Consider the following 20,033-nt stretch of genomic DNA (forward strand, 5'->3'; position numbering starts at 1 on the left):
TGGTCCTTTTATGAAGAACAAAATATATCCTTAGAACTGGAGTCACTGTTTTCCTGTTTTCCAGCACCGCTCATTGTGGAGTTTAGCCTTTTCTCTGAACTTCTGGTAGGTTTGTGCATCTATGTGAACTACATTACCCAGAATGCTCAACGGAAAAGGGCAGTATGAGTAACCAACGAGTTCTCAGAAAATAGGCAGTTTCCGTTTGAGGCGCAACTTGTAGGGGCGGGACTTCCGGCCTCCTCCTCAAGGTGACCGTTTTAACTGCTCTGGGTCAGTTCAGCTCTGGAGCTCCGTGTTAGAAACGGGGTGACGGAACCGGGAAGGTCCGAGTAGAGACATAGTCCCCACTTCACAGAGGCGGGTCTGAGGCTCGGCGACGCCGCCCGTGAGCCCCGCGCCAGGCCCGCGAGAGGGGCCGCCGTGCCCTGGTCCCACTTCTCCCGCGGCTCCCGGCGCCGCTCCGCCCACAGAGTCCGATAGCGGCGGCGGCGTCGCTGAGGCACCAGCCTCAGGTAAACGGTCGTCCTTCAGGCCCTCACCCCACCAGGCACTAAAGCCCCGAATGCGGGGCACCTGCTCACGTGCCCGCAGCCCAGGCCGCGGTGTCCAGGACGGTGAGGCGGTCGTGGGGTGGGGCTCTGTTTCCGACAGTGTAATGGCGCGTGGGAGAGGGTGACAGGCGGAGGGACCCGCAGGTGCAAAGGCTTGGAGGTCGGATTGAGCCGGGAGGATTCGGGAAACCTGGGGTCCATCTGATGTCTGCAGGACACAAAGAAGGTGAAGCGGAGTCATACCTGGACTGTCAGGCTGAGGGTTGTATCTTTATTGTGAGGACCTAAGAAGGCATGGAGAATTTTGAACAAAAGGGGAACAGGATTTACATTAGCGTTTTAAATGTTTCCCAAGGCCCTTCAAAGGAAAAACAGATTTGAGGGGAGTGGTGAGGACATTGAGGCACCAGGAGGTTGAATCTTTGTTCAAGGCCATGCTGCTGGTAAAGGGTGATACAGAGCACCGAGGAACAGGGGTCAGACGACCAACCTGAAGTCGTCTGGCTCCAAGGCCAGGCAAAGAAGGATACAGGGTGGCATGAGCCTCAACGTTTCTAACCCACAGTTACATTCTTCTAAGGCCTGTCTCTTCCCACAGAGTCCGAAGGCTGCAGAAGTACCTATGGAAACAAAACAGGTATGTAGTGGGTGTCCTAGTTCCTTACTGGCTCCAACTCTCACTCAGATGCTTTCTGGTTTGTGGTGTCCTGGGACTCTTATGTGCCATTTTCCCAGTCGTTGGGTCTGGGGACCCTAGAGAAACCCCAAGCTCAGAGTCCTAAGTCTATATCAAGGGTGATATGGAGGTGTTCCCGTTTCTGGCGACCAGTGTAAACTAGTGTGGAAGGTTAACCCAGGAGCTGCTACCAGGATATGCAAATACTTAGTGTTAAAACTGAGCTGGGAGTGTTAAGGAACCACAGGTCTCCTTTTCTGGTATGAACAAAGAAAAGGAATATAGGATGACTGCCTGAGAAATTGGGCATCTATTTTGGAGGTATTGGGAGGTTTGGATCAGAGGAGGGAGGTGATATTACCAAGGTCTAAAAAGGCTCCATCTGACTGTAAAGTGGAGAACAGACTGTGGGAGTGAGGGAGAAGCAAAGTGGAGACTACTGACATAGTCTAGGTGAGGGTTAATGGGCCAGGGCTGTGGTTTAGGAGATGTGGTTGGAGTCTGGATGCATGTTCTAAAAAAGGGCAACTAGGTTTTATAGTATGGATTATGAGAGAGTGAAACAGAGAACTCAGGGATAACCCCAGGGTGTTTGGTCTTGGCAGTTGTAGGGATGGAAGCTCCAACTGAGATGAGGAAGTTGGTAGTAGGAGTAATAATCACTGGGGGTATCAGGAGCTTTGTTTTGACCATGTTAAGAGTCTGAGGTATTTCAGAGACCAGTAAGTGGAGGCATCAGATTGTCAGCTGGACTCACAAGTTGGGAAATCAAAAGAGGTGTTCAAGTTGGAGACATTCAAAAAGTGGTAGCTACTATGTGGACCCAAGTAAGTGACCTGTGGTCACAGGAGGTATAGTCTTCATGTTACGGTCCTAAAGCTGTTCAGGAAGCAGGAAGTGGAGGATAGAGACTGACCACTGGTTCTCTTGCTTGAGTACCTGAGTGATGGTTTTGGGTTTCTTAAATGCAACTGAGGGAGGTATGTGGCCATAAAGGTAGGGTGTATCAGACATGAGAGCCTGGCAAGTGGCCAAGGCTTCCAAGAGAAGAGTAGATATGAGATGGATGTCAAGGCATAGGAGTGTTTGAGGCAAGATGACATGCAGACCAGAGCTATTTCTTATTCACCACGCTATGGACTCACCAAGATTCTGTGAGGACTTTGCTGGGGCCTGGAATGTTTCAATTAGCCTGGTGGATATGGTCAGGGCAAGTATGGTCATTTGTGATAATTAATAGGACTGGGGTGGTTGGTAAGTGTTACTGGGCTTTGAATGAGGGTTAGATGGACAGAGAAGGCTGTCATCGCTGAGGGACAGAAAGAGCAGCACAGAAATGGAAGAGGGCCATGGGCATCCAACGTCGACAGGTGGTTCTGTGTGGCTTAGTCTTAGGCAAGGAATAGCCATACAGGGAGGGAGGCCTTCATAGAAGGATTAGATGTTTCCACCCCTATTGGGAGCCATGGGAGGTCTAAGCTAATATTGAATCTTGTTTGAATTTGCCAGGCAACTCTGGGTGTTTTCTGCAAAGTTGTATTTTTAAGGCCTAAAATAAAGGCCCATTATCATGTGCTGCCTTGACATCTAATAAAACCTGGAGTGGCTCAAATGGCCTGAGTGTAAGTTCCGCTCTCGAATTGGTGATCTTGGATAGGGTCTCCCATTTTATCAAGGGGACTAGAGCAGTTCCTGCTCTTAAGAAAAACTCAACTTACATTGGCGGAAATTCCCTGACGGTACAGTGGTTAGGACTCGGCACTCTCACTGCCGGGGCATGGGTTCGATCCTTGGCCGGGGAACTAAGATCCTGCAAGCTATGTGGCGGGCCCAAAAAAAAAGAAAGAAAGATCAAATTAGCTTTATTCAACAATTCATGCTTTGGGTAGCATCCCATCTAGCAAATAGAAAGGAGCTCCACTGAGCTGTAGAAAAGGAAGGGTTTTTAAATGTGGAAAGGGGATGGAAAAGGGAAATTATTAGCAAAGAATGCATTGTCTCAGGCAAGGTTGCCCTCCAGTGGGGAACGAAAGGGGTCTATTGGGCGGATTATCTCACTAGTTCTGACCAGGAAATTCCAGGTTGATTAGTTAAAGGTTACTTTCCTGGAGGTTGAAACCGCAGTTAGGTTAGGTATTGAATATTAAGTCTTGGTTTGCTTATGTGGGGTTTAGCACAGTGACTCTGTTTTCACTTGCCATCTCCTTTTTAACATTGCTAATCTTTTTTGAAGTGGGTTTCAGTTCTCTACTGGCCTGCAGAGTTATTCAGACAAGCCATTTGCATCATCCTCTAGGAACCAGGTTGTACCCCGACCTTTTGATCCCACAAAACTTCCACCGCACAACCCCTGGTGGTTGTTTTTCTCCAGTGTACAACATTCATGTGGCCCTGTATGGTATGTGATGTCCTCTCCCAGGCTGTTTCTCTAATTAATAAACAGTTGTTGATCTCATCTGTCCAGTGTCAGGTGTCGTGTGTTCTGCATCGCCATAACCCTAGGACAGGAATTCCAGTGGGGTAAAGAGGAGGTGATTAAAACAAAAATAACATATAGAGAGGCCAGGGAGATGCCTGTGCTGTGGGGCAGTGAGGCGTGGTGGCCATGGGCATGTGGCTGTGGTGTTGAGGGATGTGCAAGTCATGTGTACTTGGAGAGGGAGTGTGTCTGATGGCCCCAGGGCTCTGGTGGTGAGACTTCTGTGCCTTTGATTGTATGGGGAATAGCTTGACAGGAGTGGGTGGATGCATCTTCGCCAGGCCCACAGCTTAGACACCTGTTTCTCCACCTGCCACTTGTTGCTGATTGTTGGACTTCATGACCAGTGAGCCCATAAGGAGACAACAGCACAAGTTGCACCAGGGCCTGGTTTGTCCCCTGAGTTGGGGGGCTTGGGAGAAGGATGGGCATGGGGTAGATGTGTATGGGATGCATTGTGGGTACTCAGAGAAGAGCTGTTTATGGTTTTATCTGTTCACCACCATGACAAGGCACTGTGACCTTTGAAGGTGTGGTTGTGTACTTCTCCTGAGAGGAGTGGACTCTCCTTTATGAGGTTCAGAGACACCTGTAGCGTGATGTGATGCTGGAGAACCTTAAACTTAAAACCTTCCTGGGTAAGGTCCTCACACCCACCTCTGTACTGTGAAGTATTCCCTGCTCTCTCTCTTCTTTTCCTAGAGCCTGGTCTACCCTTCCTACATCAGAACCACAGAAACTGCTTCCTTCCCCAAGTCCTTAAGTAGGTGCTGTGGTTGGTTGGGATAAGGTGTGTGCACTGCCCTCTTCTCTCCTTGAAAAGCCGCAACACCTTCCCTGTAGCCTCACAAAGAATGATTCAGGGTCAGGCATCTACTGGTCACTATAATTGATCCTATTTTGCTTGCCCTCTCCCTGGCCTGGTAACTGTCCAGATCTAAGGCACCCCAGTACCCCAGATCCTATTTCTTTCCTCTAGCTGACATTTCCTCATGCCTGCTTATGCCAGGAATTGCCATCACTGACGTGGTTACTAATTACGTGGACCATGGTCTTTTCTTGCAAGACTCTCCAAAGTTTTCTGTAATAGTTTCTTTCCTGTGGCCTATTGTGTGCTGAGTTGTTCTGGCCTAGTACTGGCTGCACTTCTGTAATGTCTTTAAGTACTTGCATCACGTGGTTGCCATGTATATTTGCTCATCTTGGGAGTAGGATAGAGAGCCTTCAGTGGTTCACAAATGGCTATTAATCCAGCCACAACAAGATGAGTCAGGAGGCTGCTGGTTTTGAGTGGCACCTTGGGGAGGGCATGACGTCAGGGCTGTGTTCAAATTACAGGAGAAACTCAACTGTGTTTGATTAGTATTTTGTGCCAGTTCTAGTGGCCACACCTCATTTCTGGTGTTCCTTCCCCATTCTTGACACTTCGCTGACTTGTCAACTCTACTTGTCACTTCTACTTTTACATCCCATGCAGGAGTAATCCTCATCTCTCTGGACTGTTACCTGCTTTTCTTACTGCTCCGTCTGCAGTGTTCTCCAACATTGACCTTTACATATTGTGTCATAGGTGAGGTGTGCATATATCTTTAAATAGTCCTTGAACACAGGCTACTCTATTGCATTTGGATATTCTTGGTCCTGGACTTACCCTTCTATTTAGTGGTCATGTGTCACCAGCAAATAAGAGCCTGCTGGAAGTTATTTGCAGAGAAACCAGTTGTAGGCCCTGCTGTCCTCCAGATATCCCATCCCACAGTTGTGTCCTTCACCTTGTGAGACCTTCCCCATTCTGTGCTCTTTATTCCCTAGTACAGCAAAGCAGCCTGATCCTCAACCTGCATCACCTCCCTTGTCCTGCAAACAATCCCATGGATTTGTCCTGAGTTTGTTAAACACACTCTTGTGTTCCGGTGGCCCCCTCCAACCACATACTGTGTTATCTACCATCATCTACAAGAATGCATTATAAAAATATACATGGCTCTGCAGTGTGAAGAGGCAACATGAGGTTTTCAGAAGGCAGCTGGAAAAGCAGAAGACAGAAATACAACTGCACTATAAATTTTAGGTTTCATAACTATATCAAAACACACATCCCTTCTTCTGGGTTCCACTAAATAATATGAAGTACAAAGAGAGAGAGAGAGAAAATGACATCTGGGACTTGTCTTGACTTCAGCTCAGTAACATTTCCTCTTCATTTTGCCAGGAGTAAATCCATATGGAGAAGATTCCAAGTCTGGGAAGTCACTCTAGATGGCTCATCATTCTCCTGTGTTCCCTTTTCATGGAAGTTTAGTACAAGGTCACTGCATACATTTAATAAATTATCTGTGGCCAGGTATGTTCTTGGATCAGAAACATAGAGAACAAACACATGGGGTAAAGCCAAAGAGTAATATAGCAAACAAAGGAGAGAAGTGGGAGAAAGAGGAAATGAGCTATGAATTATGGTAGAGATCACACATAAATGTCAGAAAGTGGCACAATTCTGAAAATGAGAGACTGTTAGAGTTATATATATGGTTTTTGAACATGGAAAGCATTAATGTATAATATTTTAAGTCAATTACTTCCTCAAGGTGTAGAGAATGAGAAGCAGTTCATTAGCAAGAATAAGGAGCAAGCTATAAAGAGCTAAACTACAATCTATACTCATGAAAATCCAGGTTCTTAGACAGATGGGACAGTATGATAAGTCTTCAACAATGAAAATTAAGAACTGACATAACTGCCAGTCAGGAACTAAAGGGAAGTACATTTTCTAACACAATTGAAGTGACATCGACTTCAAAGGAGTATAATCAAAATAGAATTCTAATAGAGGTTTATTTTGCTAAGCCAACAAACTGTCCCTGGGCCCTGATATTAGGAGAATTGATAGGAGCAGCGTTTGGAAGCAGTGTGGATTCACAAAGAGGAGAAAGTTCATTCAAAAACAGCAGCAATAGGAACGAGCTGACACTGCTGTGCTCCATGATGGGGTGTTACTCTTCTGAATCCCAGTCCATGTGGGCTGTAAACCTGGCACTCCCCCTCCCATCAGGACATCTGAGGTTCTTTTACTGTACAGAAGAGATGGCAGGGCTATGCACTGGGGATCTGAATGTATGTGACTAGAATCCTCTTACACCTTCTTTCTAGAATCATAAGCTTATATTCTAAAACTCTTCTTAGATTCAGCATACACTTGGATGACAATATTGCACCTTCCTGTCCATGAACGTGGGATGTCTCTCCATTTATTTAGTTTTTCTTTGATATCTTTCATCAGAATTTTATAGTTTTTCCCAAATAGCTCTTGTATATGTTTTGTTAGGTTTATACCTGAGTATTTCATTTTGGAGAGGTGTCAATGTAAATGGTAATGTATTTTTAACTTCAAATTCCATTCATTCATTGCTGGTGTATAGGAGCAACCTTGCTATAATCACTTACTGGATTGAGGATTCGTGCTGTTGTTGATTCTTTCAGATTTTATACATAGACATTCGTATCATTTGTTTACAGAGACAGTTTTATTTCTTCCTTCCCAATCTGTATACCTTTTTATTTTATTTTCTTGTCTTACTGAATTAGCTAGGACTTCCAGGACAATGCTGAAAAACAGGGAGTAGCAGGTTGCCTTGTTCCTGATCTTAGTGGGGAAGTTTCAAACTTCTCACAAGTAATTATTATGTTAGCTGTTACATTTTTGTAGATTTTCTTCATCAAATTGAGAAAGTTCCCCTCTATTCCTAGTTTGCTGAGATTTTTATCATAAATGATTGTTGGATTTTCTCAAATGTTTTTTCTGCATCTATTGATATGATCCTATGATTTTTCTTCTTTTAGCCTATTGATGTGATGGATTACATTAATTTGTATTTGACTGTTAAACCAGCCTTGTATACCTAGGATAATCCCACTTGGTTGTGGTGTATAATTCTTTTTACACATTGTTGGATTTGCTGCTGTGCTCATGAGAGATATTGGTCTGTAGTTTTCTTGTAATGTTATTGTCTGGTTTTGGTATTAGAATAATGCTAGCCTCATAGAATGAGTTAGGAAGTATTTCCTCGGCACTTTTCATCTGGAAGAGATTGTAGATAATTGGTATAATATCTTCCTTAACTATTTGGTAAAATTCACCAGTGAACCCATCTGGGCCTGGTGCTTTCTGCTTTGGAAGGTTATTAATTATTGATTCAATGTCTTCAATAGAAAGTAAGAATAGACAATCTGAATAGGACTTTTATTTTATTTTTAAATTTATTTATTTTTCTCTTTTGGCTGCATCACACAGCATGTAGGATCTTAGTTCCCTGACCAGGGATTGAACCTGTGCCCCCTGCATTGGGAGCACAGAGTCTTAACCACTGGACCACCAGGGAAGTCCCCGGCCTATATTTTTTAAATAAGTTAATAAATGCCAAAAAAAGCATTTGAGAAAATCCAACACCCATGCTCTCCTGTTTTCAATTTCATTAGTTTCTACTCTAATTTTTATTATTTCTTTTTCTGCTTTGGATTTAATTTGCATTTCTTTTTAGAGTTTTCTAGGATGGAAGTTTAGACTAATGATTTTGTATCTTCTTTTTATGCTGTAAATTTTCCTCTAGACACTGCTTTCACTGCAACCCACAAGTTTTGGCAAGTTGTGTTTTCATTTAGTTCCAAATAGTTTGAAATTTCTCCTTGATGCATGTGTTATTTAAAAGTATGTTTTAAAATCTGCATGTATTTTGGGATTTTCCAGCTATCTTTTTCTTTTTGATTTCTATTTGAATTCCATTGTGGTCTGAGAGCAGACATTGTATGATTTCTATTCCTTTAAATTTGTTAAGGTGTATTTTGTAGCCCAGAAAATGGCATAGTGAATGTTCCATGTGAGCTTGAGAAGAATGTGTAATCTGCTCCTTTTGGATGAAGTAGTCCATAGATGTCAATTATGTTAAATTGATTGAAGGTGCTTTGAGTTTAAATATGTCCTTAACTGATTTTCTTTTTTCTTTTTTTTTTTTTTTAGTATTAGTTGTTTTGTTTGTTGTTTTATACTGCAGGTTCTTATTAGGCATCAATTTTATACACATCAGTGTATACATGTCAATCCCAATCGCCCAATTCAGCACACCACCATCCCCACCCCACCGCAGTTTTCCCCCCTTGGTGTCCATATGTCCATTCTCTACATCTGTGTCTCAACTTCTGCCCTGCAAACTGGCTCATCTGTACCATTTTTCTAGGTTCCACATACATGCATTAATATACGATATTTGTTTTTCTCTTTCTGACTTACTTCACTCTGTATGACAGTCTCTAGATCCATCCACTTCTCAACAAATGACTCAATTTCGTTCCTTTTTATGGCTGAGTAATATTCCATCGTATATATGTGCCACATCTTCTTTATCCATTCGTCTGTTGATGGGCATTTAGGTTGCTTCCATGACCTGGCTATTGTAAATAGTGCTGCAATGAACATTCGGGTGCATGTGTCTTTTTGAATTACGGTTTTCTCTGGGTATATGCCCAGTAGTGGGATTGCTGGGTTATATGGTAATTCTATTTTTAGTTTTTTAAGGAACCTCCATATTGTTCTCCATAGTGGCTGTATCAATTTACATTCCCACCAACAGTGCAAGAGGGTTCCCTTTTCTCCACACCCTCTCCAGCATTTGTTGTTTGTTGATTTTCTGATGATGCCCATTCTAACAGGAGTGAGGTGATACCTCATTGTAGTTTTGATTTGCATTTCTCTAATAATTAGTGATGTTGAGCAGCTTTTCATGTGCTTCTTGGCCATCTGTATGTCTTCTTTGGAGAAATGTCTATTTAGGTCTTCTGCCCATTTTTGGATTGGGGTGTTTGTTTCTTTAATATTGAGCTGAATGAGCTGTTTATATATTTTGGAGATTAATCCTTTGTCCGTTGATTCGTTTGCAAATATTTTCTCCCATTCTGAGGGTTGTCTTTTCGTCTTGTTTATGGTTTCCTTTGCTGTGCAAAAGCTTTGAAGTTTCATTAGGTCCCACTTGTTTATTTTTGTTTTTATTTCCATTACTCTAGGAGGTGGATCAAAAAAGATCTTGCTGTGATTTATATCAAAGAGTGTTCTTCCTACGTTTTCCTCTAAGAGTTTTATAGTGTCCAGTCTTATATTTAGGTCTCTAATCCATTTTGAGTTTATTTTTGTGTATGGTGTTAGGGAGTATTCTAATTTCATTCTTTTACATGTAGCTATCCAGTTTTCCCAGCACCCCTTATTGAAGAGACTGTCTTTTCTCCATTGTATATCTTTGCCTCCTTTGTCATAGATTAGTTGACCATAGGTGCGTGGGTTAATCTCTGGGCTTTCTATCTTGTTCCATTGATCTATGTTTCTGTTTTTGTGCCAGTACCATATTGTCTTGATTACTGTAGCTTTGTAGTAGAGTCTGAAGTCAGGGAGTCTGATTCCTCCAGCTCCATTTTTTTGCCTCAAGACTGCTTTGGCTATTCGGGGTCTTTTGTGTCTCCATACAAATTTTAAGATGATTTGTTCTAGCTCCGTAAAAAATGCCATTGGTAATTTGATAGGGATTGCATTGAATCTGTAGATTGCTTTGGGTAGTATACTCATTTTCACAATGTTGATTCTTCCAATCCAAGAACATGGTATATCTCTCCATCTGTTGGTATCATCTTTAATTTCTTTCATCAGTGTCTTATAGTTTTCTGCATACAGGTCTTTTGTCTCCCTGGGTAGGTTTATTCCTAGGTATTTTATTCTTTTTGTTGCAATGGTAAATGGGAGTGTTTCCATAATTTCTCTTTCAGATTTTTCATCATTAGTGTATAGGAATGCAAGAGATTTCTGTGCATTAATTTTGTATCCTGCAACTTTACCATATTCATTAATTAGCTCTAGCAGTTTTCTGGTGGCAGTTTTAGGATTCTCTATGTATAGTATCATGTCATCCGCAAACAGTGACAGTTTTACTTCTTCTTTTCCAATTTGTATTCCTTTTATTTCTTTTTCTTCTCTGATTGCCGTGGCTAGGACTTCCAGAACTATGTTGAATAATAGTGGTGAGAGTGGACACCCTTGTCTCGTTCCTGATCTTAGAGGAAATGCTTTCAGTTTTTCACCATTGAGAATGATGTTTGCTGTGGGTTTGTCATATATGGCCTTTATTATGTTGAGGTAGGGTCCCTCTATGCCCACTTTCTGGAGAGTTTTTATCAGAAATGGGTGTTGAATTTTGTCAAAAGCTTTTTCTGCATCTATTGAGATGATCATATGGTTTTTATTCTTCAATTTGTTAATATGGTGTATCACATTGATTGATTTGTGTATATTGAAGAATCCTTGCATCCCTGGGATAAATCCCACTTGATCGTGGTGTATGATCCTTTTAATGTGTTGTTGGATTCTGTTTGCTAGTATTTTGTTGAGGATTTTTGCATCTATATTCATCAGTGATATTGGTCTGTAATTTTCTTTTTTTGTAGTGTCTTTGTCTGGTTTTGGTATCAGGGTGATGGTGGCCTCATAGAATGAGTTTGGGAGTGTTCCTTCCTCTGCAATTTTTTGGAAGAGTTTGAGAAGGATGGGTGTTAACTCTTCTCTAAATGTGTGATAGAATTCACCTGTGAAGCCATCTGGTCCTGGACTTTTGTTTGTTGGAAGATTTTTAATCACAGTTTCAATTTCATTACTTGTGATTGGTCTGTTCATATTTTCTGCTTCTTCCTGGTTCAGTCTTGGAAGGTTATACCTTTCTAAAAATTTGTCCATTTCTTCCAGGTTGTCCATTTTATTGGCATAAAGTTGCTTGTAGTAGTCTCTTAGGATGCTTTGTATTTCTGCAGTGTCTGTTGTAACTTCTCCTTTTTCATTTCTGATTTTATTGATTTGAGTCCTCTCCCTCTTTTTCTTGATGAGTCTGGCTAACGGCTTATCAATTTTGTTTATCTTCTCAAAGAACCAACTTTTAGTTTTATTGATCTTTGCTATTGTTTTCTTTGTTTCTATTTCATTTATTTCTGCTCTGATCTTTATGATTTCTTTCCTTCTGCTAACTTTGGGTTTTGTTTGTTCTTCTTTCTCTAGTTCTTTAGGTGTAAGGTTAGATTGTTTACTTGAGATTTTTCTTGTTTCTTTAGGTAGGCTTGTATAGCTATAAACTTCCCTCTTAGAACTGCTTTTGCTGCATCCCATAGGTTTTGGGTCGTCGTGTTTTCATTGTCATTTGTCTCTAGGTATTTTTTTATTTCCTCTTTGATTTCTTCAGTGATCTCTTGGTTATTTAGTAACGTATTGTTTAGCCTCCATGTGTTTGTCTTTTTTACGTTTTTTTCCCTGTAATTCATTTCTAATCTCATAGCCTTGTGGTCAGAAAAGATGCTTGATATGATTTCAATTTTCTTAAATTTACTGAGGCTTGATTTGTGACCCAAGATGTGATCTATCCTGGAGAATGTTCCGTGCGCACTTGAGAAGAACGTGTAATCTGCTGTTTTTGGATGGAATATCCTATATATATCAATTAAATCTATCTGGTCTATTGTGTCATTTAAAGCTTCTGTTTCCTTATTTATTTTCATTTTGGATGATCTGTCCATTGGTGTAAGTGAGGTGTTAAAGTCCCCCACTATGATTGTGTTACTGTCGATTTCCTCTTTTATAGCTGTTAGCAGTTACCTTATGTATTGAGGTGCTCCTATGTTGGGTGCATATATATTTATAATTGTTATGTCTTCCTCTTGGATTGATCCCTGGATCATTATGTAGTGTTCTTCCTTGTCTCTTGTAACATTCTTTATTTTAAAGTCTATTTTATCTGATATGAGTATAGCTACTCCAGCTTTCTTTTGATTTCCCTTTGCATGGAATATCTTTTTCCATCCCCTCACTTTCAGTCTGTATGTGTCCCTAGGTCTAAAGTGGGTCTCTTGTAGACAGCCTATATATGGGTCTTGTTTTTGTATCCATTCAGCCAGTCTATGTCTTTTGGTTGGGGCATTTAATCCATTCACGTTTAAGGTAATTATCGATATGTATGTTCCTATGACCATTTTCTTAATTGTTTTGTGTTTGTTTTTGTAGGTCCTTTTCTTCTCTTGTGTTTCCCACTTAGAGAAGTTCCTTTAGCATTTGTTGTAGAGCTGGTTTGGTGGTGCTGAATTCTCTTAGCTTTTGCTTGTCTGTAAAGCTTTTGATTTCTCCATCAAATCTAAATGAGATCCTTGCCGGGTAGAGTAATCTTGGTTGTAGGTTCTTCCCTTTCATCACTTTAAGTATATCATGCCACTCCCTCTGGCTTGCAGAGTTTCTGCTGAGAAATCAGCTGTTAACCTTATGGGAGTTCCGTTGTATGTTATTTGTGGTTTTTCCCTTGCTGCTTTCAATAATTTTTCTTTGTCTTTAATTTTTGCCACTTTGATTACTATGTGTCTCGGCGTGTTTCTCCTTGGGTTTATTCTGTATGGGACTCTCTGCGCTTCCTGGACTTGGGTGGCTATTTCCTTTCCCATGTTAGGGAAGTTTTCGACTATAATCTCTTCAAATATTTTCTCTGGTCCTTTCTCTCTCTCTTCTCCTTCTGGGACCCCTATAATGCGAATGTTGTTGCGTTTAATATTGTCCCAGAGGTCTCTTAGGCTGTCTTCATTTCTTTTCATTCTTTTTTCTTTAGTCTGTTCCGCAGCAGTGAATTCCACCATTCTGTCTTCCAGGTCACTTATCCGTTCTTCTGCCTCAGTTATTCTGCTATTGATTCCTTCTAGTGTAGTTTTCATTTCAGTTATTGTATTGGTCATCTCTGTTTGTTTGTTCTTTAATTCTTCTAGGTCTTTGTTAATCATTTCTTGCATCTTCTCAATCTTTGCCTCCATTCTTATTCCGAGGTCCTGGATCATCTTCACTATCATTATTCTGAATTCTTTTTCTGGAAGGTTGCCTATCTCCACTTCATTTAGTTGTTTTTCTGGGGTTTTTTTCTTGTTCCTTCATCTGGTACATAGCCCTCTGCCTTTTCATCTTCTCTATCTTTCTGTAACTGTGGTTTTTGGTCCACAGGCTGCAGGATTATAGTTTTTCTTGCTTCTCTTAACTGATTTTCTGACTGCTGGAGCTGTCCATTTCTGGTAGAGGGGTGTTGAAGTCTCCCAAATATAATAGTGGATTCATTTATTTCTGTTCATCTGGAGCTCTAGGTCCGCTTTCACACTCACAAAGCAGAATTAATCTCCTTCTCATAGTTTCCATCTGACTTCCTCTATGTTCAAGCTGCAACAGGAGATTGTCAGTTGGAGTCTTTCTTCTTACACTTCAGATCTCCCTGACTTCCACTTCTGTCTTAGCCAGAACAAGTTCTCTACTTTTAAGAGCTCATGTGATTACATTAGGCCAACCTGAATAATCTCTATTTTAAAGTCAAATGATTAGCAACTTTAATTACATCTGTAAAGTTCGTTTACCATGTAACATAACATATTCATGGGAGTAACCCCAGGAGTCAAAGTTCACAGCCATCAAAACCCTGCCAACCACAGTCTCTTTTCCTAATTCACCGTTGGGTTTTATAGCAGATTTCATACTTTATCTTCTCAATAGTAAGTCTGAAATTATTTTATTTATATAAATCTACTCACAATTTATCCACACAACTCAGCCATGAGATAAATATCCACATATAACTGCAACCACCATTGTATGGCACAACTTGACTTAAATTCCAGGTTTTCCATGTTCAACACAATGTGATTAAGCAGCAGTTTGCTTGTAAGTACATCTGATGATCTCTGCTTTTGTTTTTTTGAAACTAAATGCATCATTTTGGGTAAGGTCTTTATTTTGCTTATTTATTTTCATTTTATAGACTAATCTTTTGCTCTTCTCATGATATTAACCTGGGGGCTCACTCTCTGGGTCTGTGAAGAATTGATACTGATGCTGCCTGTGTGTTTAGGTCTTACTCTTGCCCCTCATGACAGGGACCTCATTAGGAAGAGACCTAGCACATAAGCCTAATATCTACCAATGTTCTACACGATGAATACTTAGGCAATGATGATGATGACACAAAAAAGTCTCCTACAGTTCTTGCTGTACATTTATTAGATTTTCACACAAAGACACACATACATACACAACAGCTAAGTTTATTAACTTTACAGCATGATAATTATTTACTATTCATTAAGTGGAAGTGGATTATCATAAAGGTCTTCATCCCTGATGTCTTCATGTTGAGTAGGGTGAGGAGGCGGAGGAAGAGGAAGGATCAGTCTTGCTGTCTCGGAGTGGCAGAGGTGATAGAGGTGGAGGAGGTGGAAGGGGAGGCTGGAGAAGCAGGCACACTCAGTGGAACTTCACAGAAATACATTATTTCTGTCTGACAAATATTGTATGATTTATCATTTCACTTTACATGAGGTCCTGGGAGTCATCAGAAAGTAGAATGGTGGTTGCCAACATCTAGGGATATGAGGAAATAGGAAGTTATTGTTTCATGGGTACAGAGTTTCAGTTTGGAATGATGTAAGAATTCTGGAGATGGATAGTCTTGATGGTCGTGCAGCAATGTTAATGTACTTTCTGCCACCAAATTGTATATTCAAAATCATTAAAATGGTGCATTTTTCATTATGTATATTTTACCATAATAAAAAATGTAAAAATAATAATAATAATTACTCAAAGATGACTTTCTAAAATATGTGTGTTATTTACTAATGAAGTTCAGGGATTTCCTGATAACACCATTTAGGAAATTTTCAGTGTTTTGGAGTTCTGAGTTAGGAAGTGTTGTGGAAACATAATTATAAATAAAATGTCCTGTTAACCCAGAAAACCTCTGCACATAAATAGAAGAGAAAGAAAACATTTTTTTTCTGTTGAATAAGCATTAAAGCAGAATGTGACGTGCATTACAAGCAATCTAGTAAGGAGACTGTGAAGTAAGTAAGAAATCTCACCCTTTTATGTAGCCAGGCAATACAATCCGTTACATAGGTGTTTTTGAGATAAATGAGAACTAGTTCTCAAGTTAGAGGATTTTTGACAGTACCAGTTTTCATATAGTTAATGATAAATTTACCATGTAATTGGGGTGGCCATTGGCATCTGCTAAGTGTCTTTATCTAAAAGAAAATAAATTTCTTATACCTTTATGACAGGAGGTAGTTGTGTAAATTAGACCCAGGCACCTGCTGAAGTTAGGCTCCTACTCTTCCACAAAGACTGAAACATAAGGGTACTCTCTTCCGTGATGGTTGAATTTCAAAGAGCTGTCTCTCTCTCAGGTCCTGGAGAAAAAGATTCCCGGATTGTAAAACTGACAAAAGGCATATATAGCCTTTAAAAATATTTTCTTATATCATAATGGGCAAAGGAAAAAAAAAGTTTTTTCAAGTTAATACCCTAAGAAAAAGTGGATGCGGTGATGAAACTCTCCTTTTTAGCCTCGGCGGATTTATTTTTCTTTTATAAATTTGTATTTACCGTTACAAAACTCACTGCTAATTTGAGCTTTAAGCTGATCCCCAAAAGATTTATTTGCATTTTCTTTTTTTTTTTAATTTATTTTAAAAAATTTTTGGGTGCATTGGGTCTTTGTTGCTGCACGCGGGCTTTCACTAGTTGCGGCGAGCAGGGGCTACTCTTCGTCGCGGTGCACAGGCTTCTCATCGTGGTGGCTTCTCTTGTTGTGGAGCACCAGCTCTAGGGAGCGGGCTTCAGTAGTTGTGGCTCGCGGGCTCTAGAGCGCAGGCTCAGTAGTTGTTACACACAGGCTTAGTGGCTCCGCAGCATGTGGTATCTTCCAGGACCAGGGCTCGAACCTGTGTCCCCTGCATTGGCAGGTGGATTCTTAACCACTGCGACACCGCCACCTACGAAACCCCTATTTGCATTTTCTAAGCATATTGGTTGGGTGAAGTTCCTTTCAAATGCAGAGGAAAAAGTCCTAGGGATATGCGGGCTTCTGGAGGCTTTTGAAGACTGGAAGAACTGAAGGGAGTTCAAGAATTGTGTATGTCCCCATGTAACCCATTTTCTTTATTTTTGAAACTGCTACCTGGCCAAATGCTCAGTACTGTGAACTACAGTAGTAGTTGTAGTAGGTAAAAGGTGAGAAAATTTTCAGAGGAGACATAATGGGTCACTTGAGTGTTTATTCATGTAGGAGAAATGATAAGATTCGTTAAAAAATTCAATTAAATAAATTATTTTTTAAAGATTGTATTTTTTAACCCTTTAACTTTAGTTTTAAGTACTAAATGAATATTTTTAATGAAATATAAGTAATTTTTAGCAAAATTTGACAGCCATTAGCACCTAAAAGCAACTTTCAAAGACCTACATTTTCATGTAGTCTTTATTGTCCATATTTAATAATCATTTGTCGATTATGACTAACTTATAAACAATACTTGGTAATTGAAAAATAGTCTTACCTGTGGCTAAATGTGTAATTCTGCAGTTCTGTTGTGTCTGCTTTACTTCAAATTGATTGGAAAATTGTTTTAATCTTTTTATATTTAATCATGTAAAATGCTTTTTAATGTGTACAGATATGAAGCACATAACTTGTCTAAATATTATTTCAATCCAGAATATTTAGGTAATGTGGTTGTTATTAATGATAAATTTTGCTGAAATAAGTTATATTTATTACCACTAATAAAACATCATAGTAACATTACCTCCCAGAATGAGTTTTTCTTTTCAACATTAGTTTATATTCCTGTAGTAAATTAAGACTCTGCATGGATTTTTTTTTCAATATTTTAATTTGACGGTTTCCTATTATTTACAGACTCAAAGTTTTTAGTAATTGCTCAGTGACTTATTAGATGATCTCTTGAATGTGGTGCCATTATCTTGAAATGTTGAGTCTTTTTATTCTTTTCACCACCAAATGTTGACTTTGAAATCTGTCCTAATTTAAGATCCTCAAAATTATCTGTTGTTCCCTTGCCACATTTTTCAAAAGCATAAATATTATGTGAACTTTTTTATGCCTATTATAGTGCAGTGATCTGTGAGGAGCCTCATCCTCTCCTGTCCCACAACTTTACATGGTATTTACAGTGAGAAACTTGTGGTCACTTAAATATATGCGAATTAGTAAATCAATGTCAAAACTCATTACTGCAGAGATTGAATATGATCTTTGGTAATGATTCATTCTTCAAAATTGTTTTATGATTCTATATCTTAATAGATGTAAAAGACATCAGAAGAAAATAAAGCAATTTCCTTCACTCTTTGATCTGAACACACTCAATACTTCAGTATAGGAATGAACACAGCTCATAGTGCTTCTAACTCTCCATTCTCTGTTCTTTGCAATCCTTGCATGTGTTTCTTCATACACGATCTGTCAGTGGGTTCTACATTAGTAACAAAATGAAAATTAAAAAGGTTCACCTTCCGAGGATATGGCTAGCGTCCTGATCAGTGTCACTTGGGAAATCTCTCATAACTGTAAGTCAGCTTATTGTTACATAACTATAAGGAAATTGGGTTTGGAGATGTATATTTTGTGACGCGTCTGTTAGAATCCAAAACCTAACTCCAATTTGTAAAAGTGTTAATAAAATCCTACACTGAGTTTTAGTTTTTGAAACCTTCAGAACCACTTTGGGTTTTTTCAAGTGTGTTGTAGGTTCTGGTTGTGATACAGTAACAGACTGACTCACACCCCTACCATAAACTACTATAAAAGTGGCAAAATATGCGGAGTTCCTGCTTTGAGGCGTGGGATGGCACACAGCACGGGGCTGTGAGCTTGAGGGAAGGACGGCACAGCGGGTGAGGTCGCATCCTCCCATCCTCCTGCCAGGGCACTTTCTAAACCTGCACGGGGAAATGGAGCCCAGAAAGCAGAGGTAGAGGGACCAGAGCTCAGAGCCCAGGGCTGCAGAGGCAGCTGGAAATTCCATGGCTGCATCTTTTCAGGGGGCCCTACCCAGGCAGAGGTGTTCTGAAACCTCAGGCGGGACCTCCCAGGGGCAGAGACCCTTGCTCTTGCATCAGAGGTCAGGTGTGGACAGGTGCCACCAGTCACTGCATCCCAGCTTCCCCCTCCAGGGGCAATGTCCTCACCTCTGGCTCAAAATCTGAGGTCCCACTTCCTCCTACTCCAGAAGCTGATTCCCCACCTGTGGCACCTGAGCAATGCTGGCCCCTCTCTTGCACACGTGTCCATGCCATCTCAGGGACCTGCCCTCTGGTCAGGAGGTGGCCTCTTGAACTCCACAATTGTAACCTCAGCTGGACCTGACTCCTGGGACATGATTGTCAGCCTCTAGACCTTCAGGCCATCACTACTTGGTCTGGTTTTTCTGCCCATGGGGAACATCATTGGGATTGGACTGGCACTTGAGGACTCTGGTCACCTCTGAAGAATTTTCTTTGTCCTTGGAGAAGGGCCCATACAGGCACTGAGAAGCAATAGTAGCCATGAGCCATGAGCTCACAGCAGCTGGCCAGCCATGGTACATGCAGAAGACAAAATGCAAGGCAGTCTTTAAAAGGAGGTAGCTTTAGGTCGACAAGGTTTTGAGAGAAGGAAGTATCAGGAAATATTGGGTGTAAAATGAGAAAGTAGCTTTACATTACATTAGTTCCAGATGTACAGCATAGTGATTCAGGGGGACTTCTGTTATTGCAAGAAATAGAGTGACCTGGTCCACAGAAACTTCAATGGTGCGATGGAATATTCTTGAAAATGTATCAGAATCACCCGGAAGATTATTAAAACACAGATTCTAGAGCCTGACCCACAAAATGTCTGCTTCACTAGGTTGGGTTTTGAAATGAAAATGAGCGTTTCATGGTGAAGGTCCAGGGATCAGACTTGAAAACCAGGGTTTGATGAAAAATTACGCTTCCTGGTTCCAGACCTTAATCCACCAGAGTGGAAGTCTGCAGACGCCCAGAGGCGGAGCCAAGGTTTCTCACACATCCCCTGAGTGTCTTTGCAGTGAGCAAGTCCGGCTAACGGCCAACTTGGCTAAAGTCCTAGCCAGGCCCTCCACTGCCAAGGAGCCCTGTGAGGCTCCACCCACCAAAGCTATCTAGCCACGTGCTTATTCTGGCTAGAATTTATTCCCAAAATTCCCATATAGTTATTCCTCATCTCCTTCACGTTTTTGCGCAGTGATTACTCAGCTCTGTAATCTGCATACCACACTCTACTTCTAAGTACATTCACCTTATGTTCTTTCCATTATGCCTCCTACATTCAACATACTATATGACTTAGCATTTCTTCTTTCATGATTCCTCTGTCCTCCTGAATATAATATAACCCCTAGGAGGGCAGGCGTCTTTGTCGCTTTTGTGTGC

At 40.7% G+C, this 20,033-nt stretch overlaps 1 protein-coding gene across 1 annotated transcript in view; it reads left to right on the top strand.

The window, feature by feature from the left end:
* The first annotated feature begins 252 nt into the window (after positions 1-252).
* LOC132354035 (zinc finger protein interacting with ribonucleoprotein K-like) overlaps positions 253-20,033 on the top strand; it is a 52,131-nt gene continuing 32,350 nt past the window's right edge. Inside the window, exon 1 of the mRNA XM_059905582.1 lies at positions 253-1,191. The gene's annotated coding sequence lies outside the window, so the exon portion shown is untranslated. The remainder of the gene's footprint in view (positions 1,192-20,033) is intronic.

The sequence above is a fragment of the Balaenoptera ricei genome, chromosome 19 (assembly GCF_028023285.1).
Source record: "Balaenoptera ricei isolate mBalRic1 chromosome 19, mBalRic1.hap2, whole genome shotgun sequence".
NCBI lineage: Eukaryota > Metazoa > Chordata > Mammalia > Artiodactyla > Balaenopteridae > Balaenoptera > Balaenoptera ricei.